Below are 11128 nucleotides of genomic sequence, written 5' to 3'. Positions count from 1 at the left end.
CGCGTTACGTACGCGCATAGTACGTAAGCGCATGCGTGCATACGCTTTCGCGCATGCGTAATTGCACCGTGCGCGCTCGGAGCTTGCTCACTGCGCGCACCTCGGGTTATGTGAATAATAAAACAACACTTTTAATTGGTTTTCATTACTTTCAGTTTCAGATTGTTTCAACACCAAACCCAATCCCCTCATGGCAAGTCATGTGATCAAGAAACATCACTTTTCATTGGTGCAAAGTACTTTTAGTTCCAGATTCTTCCAAAATCACACCCACCCCCCTCATTGTTAGTTCTGATTCCCTAGAAGAAGGAGCTAATCTGTTTTTGAGATACAATGGCAGAGCAGCAGCCATCTTCTGAGAGTGAACAGGACACTCTTGAGAGACAGAGACAGAGGAAGCAGAAAGACTCCTTCATATGGCAGTTTTTCACTTTTCCAGAGGGACAAAAGAAGGTGAATGCACCAAAGGTCACCTGCAAACTGTGTCAGCGCGTCTTGTCACGTGGGAATGCTAACAAGAAGTACTCTTTTAGTATTCATACTATGACGAGGCACGTTGAGGCAATGCATCCAGTGACTTTTCGTCGAGCTTCTGGAGCAAACCCTCCACCTGCTCAGCCGACGACATCTGCAGCAGCTCAGCCGAGCACATCTTCGGCAGCTCAGGCGAGCACTTCTTCTGCAGTGGTGCCTTCACCTTCTTCCACACCTTTGGATATTCGTGCTTGTTTTGGGAGGATGAGTACACACTGCATGGATTGTGGTCTTTTTATTTCTTTGGGTGAGAGCAGTATTGATCTCATTCAAAGAAAATTTGAGGAGCATCTTTGCGAAAGGCCATCATTTTCTTTTTTTTTTTTCATTTTTCTCTTCCTCTGTCCCTACATTAACTCAAGGGCTCTTTTTAGAGCCACCTAAAATCAAAACACAAAAACTTGTTTTTTAGAATCTATTTTTTTTTTCTAGGGTGCGCGCACTCAGCGCTCACCCAATGGGTTTTTAAAAAAAAAATAATAATAATTTTTTTCACCTTTTGTAAACCTTCAGGGACTCCCTGAGAAAGAGAGGGGAGTGGCAAAGTAATTAAAAAAGAGATGGTGTACATTTCACAGATGAAGGGAAGAGAGTCTTCCTATTAAACTTTAAACTCTGCATCAGTATTTATATATAGGTACCCAAAAAAGATAATAACTCATTTTAGTGCTGCATTAGAATTGCCTGTATTTACAAGGAGAGGAAAAGACACACAAAGAGGCTTATCCTCTCCTTGTAAATATGGAAAAGCACTCTGCGCCACTAGTTCGTCAAGAAAATTGATGTAGTGGTGGCGCAGGTGGCTTGTAAATGTGCCCCAGAGATGTTAGGGAAATTAAGGGTAAAACAGACAAACCAAGAGTGACAGATACAGACACAGAGAGCAAACAACTGAAAAGGAGTAAGGTAGTTAAAAAGACTAAGACATATGCATACAGAAAAAGAAAAATGGATGAAAAATTAGTGATGGAGGTAGTAAAGGTAGGGGAGTAGTAGAGAAGGAGTGAGGGAGTTACAAAAGAGTAGTAAAGCAGGAAGAGAGAGTGAGAAGAGAAATGAGAAAAGTAGAGTAAGGAGAGGTGAAGAAAAGGAAGCATGAAACGAAACCAGTGACACATACAGATATGTTAAACTTACCTGACCATCAAAATAAATAATTTAGAATTAAATGTTTTTATTTAATTGCAAAGATAACTAAATTACATCTTCTAAATGTTCTTTCTAGTTCTGAAAAAAAGAAAAAAAGTATTAATATTCAATAATACACTTTATTAAACAGTACATGTTTTTTCATATTTAGCAAAACAATTTTTTGCCCTTTTTTTGCTGTTTTCAGAATGTTTTGATTTTCACTGAAAATAGTGAAATCAATTGTTTTCATCATTTAACAGCGGGCAAAAAAAAAAACAATCTGAAAGATTGTTTAAAAAAGCCCCAAATGTATCCTCACTAAAACATACCTTAATAGAAATGTCAAAAATACCTTTTAAGAACAATAACAATTTTCAAGAAATTCCGTCTGTAAACCTTGTTACAAAAGAACATTTTCCAAAATAATATCTGTCAAAGAAGTCCACAAATGTTTGTTTTACCATTCCTTTAAGGCCAAATGGTAAGTTTAAAATCTGTTTTGAGCGAAATATCCAATTTTAAGCCTTTAAATTTTAATAATGCTTTCTTCCGATGATGATGTTAGTATTTAAAATTTGGGTTTCAGAAAAATTAGGTAAGAATTGGGTAAATCATAAGGCAAACGTTGCTTGAAAATCAATTGAGAATCATTACACAGTGTCCATCCTTTTTCACATTTAAGATAAACTGTGTAATGACCAGAAGTTATAGAAGCACCATCATGAAAAATTATTGTAACTGCTACAAAAGTTTTTCCAGATATAGATACTTGGTTGCCAACAAACTTCTTTAGTAAAGTTTCCAATTTTGTTCCATCAGCTCTACAACGTTGCACCATTAAAAATAAATGCTGTCCATATTTCTTTAAAAATAACGTTGGCAACATTTCAGATTTACATTCAGAACATTCCATGTTGTGATTAGCATCTTTAACTAATTTACTAAAAGTCACTGTTTTACTCTCTGGTAATGGTAAATATATGAACCTTTCAGAATCAACATTAGTATTGCTTGTGTTCATACAGTTATCACAACAATGTTCCCATTTATAAGAGACACCAAATACATTTTCTACTTCTACCCCTTCATCTTCTAGTACCATCAGGATATACATCAAGAATTCCTGTGCATCTTGCTGGACATTTTGTGTAAACTGTGTACGTCCAGAACATACATCTAAAAGATTTCTAACATCAGAAGCACTTTCTCTTTTAGTTTTATCATTACTCAGCTTCTCATAAAGGAGACTCAGCAAAGAACAGAATCTTTTTTCATGATTTAGTATTATCTGCTCTTGCAAACTTTCAAGATAAAATACAACATTCAGCACTACATTTGCGTAGCAGTTGACACCAGAGCTATTTTCAAAATGACAACCAACAACCTCTTCCACACTGTCCTTTTTCTTTTTGCTTGCAGTCACATCACTCTCCTTTTGTTTTCTCTTCTGTACATCCTCATTACAGATATTCTCAATTCTCCTTTTCCGACAAACAACACGTTTTTCAAACACAGGATACTGACCTAAATGAGGAGCATAGCTTCTTCTTAATCTATTATACTCCTTTACACAATTTGCATCAGCACTAACTTTTGAGTCATCAAAGTCTATCATGAATAACCCAGATATTTTGTTCACGCGTGACAAAGCAACATATGCCATACCTTCTTTAAACACAATAGATCCAATGTTTACAAAAGCACTATCAACAGTTAATCCTTGAGATTTGTGAATAGTTACAGCATATGCTAGAGAAAACGGAAACTGCTTCCTACGTACATATAAGTCTTTCACAAGCAAGAAACGAACTGAACAACGACAAATGTCTTTAACTTCTTGTATCTGATCAAATTTTATTTTTAAACATTCAATTCCAACTTTTTTCTGGTAATTAACAAAACCCACAACTCTTCCCATAGCTCCATTCACTAAACCTTTCTCTACATCCAAATTACGTCTTAAAATTACTCTACAGTTCATACACACATAAAGATTCTTTTCCAAACCAGCTGTTTTTGAAATATTTTTCTCCAGAGAATCCAATTTAGTACCCAATTTGCCTGTCAATATAATAGTTATTCGTTCATGTTCTATTTTATCCACAGCTTCCAGTTTTATGATCTCTTCATTTTCCAATTTCAAAAGTTCTTGATTGAATACAGAGCCTTCATGTAGTGTTGGCATTAAGCAGATTAAAGTATTTTTTTCCGCAATTTTCTTGTATATTTTCTCTGGAACTATTTCTTCTGTTGGAAACAAATTACATAGCAATCGACTCTGTAATGCTTTTCTGCCATGTTCTGTGAGTAGTCCAATTCTTATATCTTTCAGAATACTTGCATAGTCCTCATCATTGGCTTGCCTCATATTGGTAATGAGTTCCTTATACTCAAAATATGTCCAAATATTTACATTTCCTATACTTCCTAACGACTTTTTCGTGTCTTCATGTGTAAGAGTATGGAATACCGGTTGTCCTTTAACTGGAGTAAGTTGCAAAAGATCTCCAAAAACTATGACGTGTTTTCCTCCAAATAACACGTCAAAGTCTGTCTTCAGAATTTGCTGCATTCTTTAATGCACAAAGGCAAGCATTAAGTTTGATACCATGCTAACTTCATCAATAATGAGTACTTTCATTTTCTTCAATACTCTTGAAACTTCCAAGCATGCTTCTCCTGCTAGTTTGTGGTACTGTATTTTGTTCTCGTGCTCTACTGGTAACATTAGCAAACGATGTAAGGTAACTCCTTTGATGTTATACGCTGCTAACCCAGTTGGAGCAGTAACAACACAAGACAAAATGGATTCCATTTTCTTCTGTAGGTAGCTTCTAATTACATTAATTAAGAAACTTTTTCCAGTTCCTGCTTGTCCACTTACATACATTCTGATTGGTTCAAAAGATGTGCATGAGCACTCTTTATTTTCATGTAGTAATCCATGATCAATTTTTTGTCTGACTTCTTCATGAATTTGTTTTTGTTCTTCATTCAGTTGCTCCTCCAAATATGTTAAGTCTACTAAATCTTCCTGAGCTTGATTCATAGCTGTTTCCACTTCGTTCATAGCTATTGCTGCTTCATTTTCGACGATCGGTTGTCCTAGAGGATCTTGACTGAATGTCCCAGAACTTTGACTGTCTTGAGAACTGTCTCTAGCTACTTCAGTTGCAATTGTTGCTTCTTGTTCAATTTCTTCATTTAACATTTGAACATAAGTTGTGAAAGTACTGCATTCTATGCTGTCTTTGCTAGCATTGAAGAAATCTTCATAACTCTGGAATTCTCCAAGTAGTTCGTCCTCTGAACGCCATGGTTTAAACAGCTGCAAAAGTGCCAAGTAGTAAAATTCCTTTTTGTCAGGAGTGTCACAACTCAGCTTCCGGTGATTTATCAAACTTCCTTTTGTTTGCTTCACCAAACATCCTTCCTCACCAATGACTTTATATTTTCCATTGTTGATATCTTCTGTGGCATTCCGTTTAAAAATAAAGTTCTGCAGCACTTCATAGAGACACATGTTCTCAAGGTGATGACTTATTTGTGGATAATATGTGTCCAACATGTTTGTTCTTAAAATGTCTGTACTTTCTGGTTCGAACTCTGCTAAATATTCAATTTCTCGAATAGATTTCAGTACCCGATTTCGCATTCCTGCAAGACCTAAACTTGCCCAAATTATTCTTCTGGATTTTGAGTACAGACTTGCAGATGATAACCTATCTGAGCATTCGTAGGATACAATTTCTCGATGCGATAACATTTTTAAACTGAAACTGTATAGCTTTTTACTGATAGTCTTCTCGTGAGAAATCTCTTCCCACATTTCCTTCAATTCCGTTTTCTCAGATTTAGTGATGTAAGTTGTGAATTAGCGAGCAACAGCAATAGAATTGTCAGCCACATACTGTATATCCATGTTAGCATTCCACATGGATAAAATGACTGGGTTGTAGTCATTTATATATTTTGACTCTTCTTTTCTTCTTAGATTGTAGGTATTTTTAGGTGATTTTCTTGTAATAGTATGTCGCACAGCTGACATAAAACTGTTTACTCTTCCTTTTGAAAGAACAGGTCGTGGAAATCCAAATCGACATTTTGTGTAGAATTTATCTTTACTCTTGTACTTTCGTCGACAGTATTTTCCACACCGATGACTTTGGAAACGTAAAACCTGCTCTTTTAAATTTTTCTCTTCTGTGCTTTTAGGTATAGCACATGTTGCATATCCTTCGATGAAACTTAAAACTGCATCATCAGAATCTGTTCCAAATTTTGGGGCATCCTTGATCCACAACAGCATATGAATATGAGGAGCACCTCTGGCTTGGTACTCTTTTCTCCAAAAGAAATCCACAACTTCTCCAAGAGGTGGATTTTTTTTATTGCAGATGAAGGACATCATAGCTTCAAATCTATGATTGAAATATCTGCAAACATTAACCGGATCCAATGAGCACAATTCTCCTGCTGTCTTGTATTGGATATTTTCAATATTTGAATTTGCCTCTCGAAGAAAATCCAGAAGATCATCCCAAGCGTACTCAGCACAGCTTAAGGTAAGGAACCATGTAGGAGTTCCTAAATTCCGTAACATACACTTCAATTCTCCATGGCGTCGGTACCAATATTCATTAGTCCCACGCTGACAAGCCATCAAATTGATCAATTGAGATTCCAAATCATCATCTCGCTGTTGCACTTTGTTCATAAAATCCTTTGCAGTCACATTACGTAGATGTACTCCAGTTTTCAAAATGTGATTTACTGCATAAGATAGTGCTGACAAGTCACTTTCAAATAAAAGATGGAACAAATAAGGAATACTTTGACGAAATCTAGGATCTTCTGCATATAATCTTGTAGTCCGATACTCCGAAGCAGGAATCTGTACTGGACGTTCATCATATCGTCCTCCTTCTCCTGTAGGAAACAGCTGTGGAAAACAACGAGCTTCCAAGCTCTCTTCCCATACAATCACGGGAGTTCCTTGTGCTTTCTTCATCTGAAACAGATCAATAGCGTTTCCCATAACTTCTTTAGAATGAAGAGGATGTATGCTGAAATGTTCATAAATTTCTTCTTCTTTTGACTTATCCACTTTTTCAAGTTGCCCAGTTGGTATTCCTGTGTCTTCTAGTATTTCTTCTTCATCTTCATCCATATAAATGGCTTCATACCATTTATTATTTTTTTTCAAATACAAATTTGCTCTTTGTACTTTTCGTACATCCACCAGCTCCTGCCAAATGTCCTTATTCTTTGTAGGTACACCATTAACCAGAATAACTAATGGTTCAGTTTCCAAAGTATCTGCATCAATTGTTTCCATATTTTTTTTCAAATCCAATGGCAAATAGACAACTCTTCCTTTTAAACCTATTTGTAAATCCGAAGGAGGTAATTTACCAGTTTTTGGCTCCATACGCACTATGGTCTGAAATGGATGGACACATTGAATGAGTATAGACTCATACGTATTTAAATCAGAAAGTTCTGGAGGAATATCAACCAATTCTAAATTATTATGTACAGCTCTAGCTGGCATTCTATTTTCTTCTAACTTGTTATAACAGTATTTACAAATACGCTGATCTTCACCCAAATCAAAACAATTTTCCAGAAATATATATGTTGCAAAATCTTTCCACTTATAATTATCTTCATTTTCACTTTTTTTATACAGATCAACATTCCTTGTTTGAATTTTGTAATGGCTTCTCCGGCAACAAATACAAGTAATATTTGGTCTTTCATTAGAGATGATAGCAAATTTTGTCATTTCATCTTCAAAATTTTTACTAACAGTAAGTTCTACATTCTCTTCCACATTTTCATCAATAACTGTGTCATTTTCTGCACTTTCTTGTTCGGGACCAAAGTAAGAAAACTGAATCTCATCAGTAACCTTCACTACATCTGATACAGATCCACGGAACAGAGCATTATTCAACTCATTTAACTTTAGTGCTGGACTTTTAGCAAAATACAATGTTCTCACAAACTTTCTCATTTCAGTATGATGAACAGCCAGCATCCTAAAATGGTGAAAAACACTTTAACACACTTTCCTAGATAGACAAGCCAGAGAATGTCCTTGCAAACCAGTATTCTCTCTCACTCTGCATGGATCTAGTCTTTGAAGCACCTTAATCTTCTGTTTAACACTCTTTTTACTATATTCTCTTAGAAAGTCACGTAATTTATCAATAGATTCCTGACGCACAGTACAAATACTACTACAATTCCAAGTGTACACTGGGGCTTTAGGACGTCTCCCCATAACCTCATCAGCCATTACTTGTTCCTCATTTCTTGGAACCATTTTCTCCTTTTCCATTACACACCCATCCTTAACTTCATATGCTCTACCATTGGTGTCAACTGCATGCAACAAACTATTACTTTGAAGATAACTCTCTTCATTAAAAAATGGTTCAGTACTTGAACTATGCTTCCATTGTCCTAAGAACACTTTACAAAAGTTTTTTTTTTTACTTCTCTTTTGCTTTTGCTTTGTGACTTCATTGCATTGACTAATTTATCTAATCTACGCATCCTGTTCAAAATTAAAATGAATAGTTTTTTTTAATTTCTAATGCCTTGGTAACAATACTTTCAATTAATTTCTTTTTCTTATAAAATTTTGTTTTTTTCTTATATTTTTTCACATCCTTCAGCAAATTTAACATCACTCTTCTCTGAAACATTTTTCGACGAATGTTTTTAAAATCTATTTTCCGTGTTAAGTCACTCTTCCTAACTTCTGAGTCTATATAAGCATTTTGTTTTTGCTGTCGACTCTGTTGTAGTTTTGTACTTCTAACACTGTTTGAATTTATCTTTCGATAATTTTTTTTTTCTGGAAGATATTTAAAAAAAATTCTTTAGTTTGCTTACCAGAAGACTTTTTCTGTTTTCCAACACACGCTTCGCCTCCTATTTTTTTTTTACCAGTCGTCTTCAAATATAGTTGTTGTTTCTTTCCTTTTCTTTTTCTTGACTTTATAGGCATCTTTATATTTTTTCACTGTTGCTCAGCAATACCTGCAAAATACTAAAAAAAAATACCTTTATGTCATTTTAATTCATTAAAAAATTTTTTTTCAACTTTTCAAATCCTATCACATGAGCTGATCCTTTCCTACGAGTCCAAGCCTTACAAAATAGGAGACACATGAATTAAATCTCTGACAACAATTCCTGTGTGCACACAGACTCATGGTGTGATTCTAGGCAGAAAACGATATTTGATTGGCAATTTGAAAGCACATGTACTTCTGTTGAGGAGCAAATGATAATTACTGTGACAGCCTGACACATTTTTCTTATATTTTAGAGAAGTAGAAAAGAGCACATGTCCTTACAGCTATTTGACACCATGACCATGTGTTACAGGGTGAGTGATTAGACTACAGCAAAGGAAATCAGCCTTGATGACGTTGAATGTGTTTGCTATTTGTTTGCATTTGCCTCACATTTTTGAGATACTGATTTCTGCTGAGTGCTAATCAACACATTTGAAGAAAACAAGGTGGCCCTTTCCTGAATATGCAAGTTTTACAGAACAACAGCAACACAAATTGGAACGCTGACAACAATTCCTGTGTGCACACAGAGTCATGGTGTGATTCTAGGCAGAAAGCGATATTTCCTTTGGCAATTTGAAAACACATTTAGTACTGTGGTAGAGCAAGTGATAATTACTGTGACAGCCTGACACATTTTTCTTATGGTTTACACAGACAGAAAGGAGCACATGTCCTAACAGCTCCTTGAGACCATGACCATGTGTTACTGGATGAGTGATTAGACTAGAGCAAAGGAAATGAGCCTTGGTGACATTGAATCTGTTTGCGTTACACACTACTATCTAAAACACCACACACAGCTGACTATTATACATGGGAGTGTACGAGAAGGTGCTGCGTGTGTGCAAAGAGTGTGTTTCTGGAAACTGTGTATTGTCAGCTGCAAGAGAGATCTGCATGGAGACTTCCACAACTGCATGAAGAGTGCAGACATGTGTATAAGACTACATGTGTGGTAAGGGTTAATTAGACTTTTCAACATGTAGGAACCACCCCAGCCATTGCAAGAATTGATGAAAAATCTACCATGCTATTTTCACATGTGTTATTGTATTTGCCTCACATTTTTGAGATACTGATTTCTGCTGAAAGCTAATCAACACATTTGAAGAAAACAAGCTGGCCCTTTCCTGAATATGCAAGTTTTACAGAACAACAGCAACCCAAATTGGAACGCTGACAACAATTCCTGTGTGCACACAGAGTCATGGTGTGATTCTAGGCAGAAAGCAATATTTCCTTTGGCAATTTGAAACCACATTTAGTACTGTGGTAGAGCAAGTGATAATTACTGTGACAGCCTGACACATTTTTCTTATAGTTTACACAGACAGAAAGGAGCACATGTCCTAACAGCTCCTTGAGGCCATGACCATGTGTTACAGGGTGAGTGATTAGACTAGAGCAAAGGAAATGAGCCTTGGTGACATTGAATCTGTTTGCGTTACACACTACTATCTAAAACACCACACACAGCTGACTATTATACATGGGAGTGTACGAGAAGCTGCTGCGTGTTTGCAAAGAGTGTGTTTCTGGAAACTGTGTATTGTCAGCTGCAAGAGAGATCTGCATGGAGACTTCCACAACTGCATGAAGAGTGCAGACATGTGTATAAGACTACATGTGTGGTAAGGGTTAATTAGACTTTTCAACATGTAGGAACCACCCCAGCCAGTGCAAGAATTGATGAAAAATCTACCATGCTATTTTCAAATGTGTTTGCATTTGTCTCACATTTTTGAGATACTGATTTCTGCTCAGTGCTAACCAACACATTTCAAGAAAACAAGCTGGCCCTTTCCTGAATGTGCAACTTCTACAGAACAACAGCAACCCAAATTGGAACGCTGACAACAATTCCTGTGTGCACACAGAGTCATGGTGTGATTCTAGGCAGAAAGCGATATTTCCTTTGGCAATTTGAAAGCACATTTAGTACTGTGGTAGAGCAAGTGATAATTACTATGACAGCCTGACACATTTTTCTTATAGTTTACACAGACAGAAAGGAGCACATGTCCTAACAGCTCCTTGAGGCCATGACCATGTGTTACAGGGTGAGTGATTAGACTAGAGCAAAGGAAATGAGCCTTGGTGACATTGAATCTGTTTGCGTTACACACTACTATCTAAAACACCACACACAGCTGACTATTATACATGGGAGTGTACGAGAAGCTGCTGCGTGTGTGCAAAGAATGTGTTTCTGGAAACTGTGTATTGTCAGCTGCAACAGAGATCTGCATGGAGACTTCCACAACTGCATGAAGAGTGCAGACATGTGTATAAGACTACATGTGTGGTAAGGGTTAATTAGACTTTTCAACATGTAGGAACCACCCCAGCCATTGCAAGAATTGATG

The sequence above is a fragment of the Triturus cristatus genome, chromosome 4_1 (genome assembly GCF_964204655.1).
Source record: "Triturus cristatus chromosome 4_1, aTriCri1.1, whole genome shotgun sequence".
NCBI classification, from domain to species: domain Eukaryota; kingdom Metazoa; phylum Chordata; class Amphibia; order Caudata; family Salamandridae; genus Triturus; species Triturus cristatus.
This window is presented reverse-complemented; position numbering follows the sequence as displayed.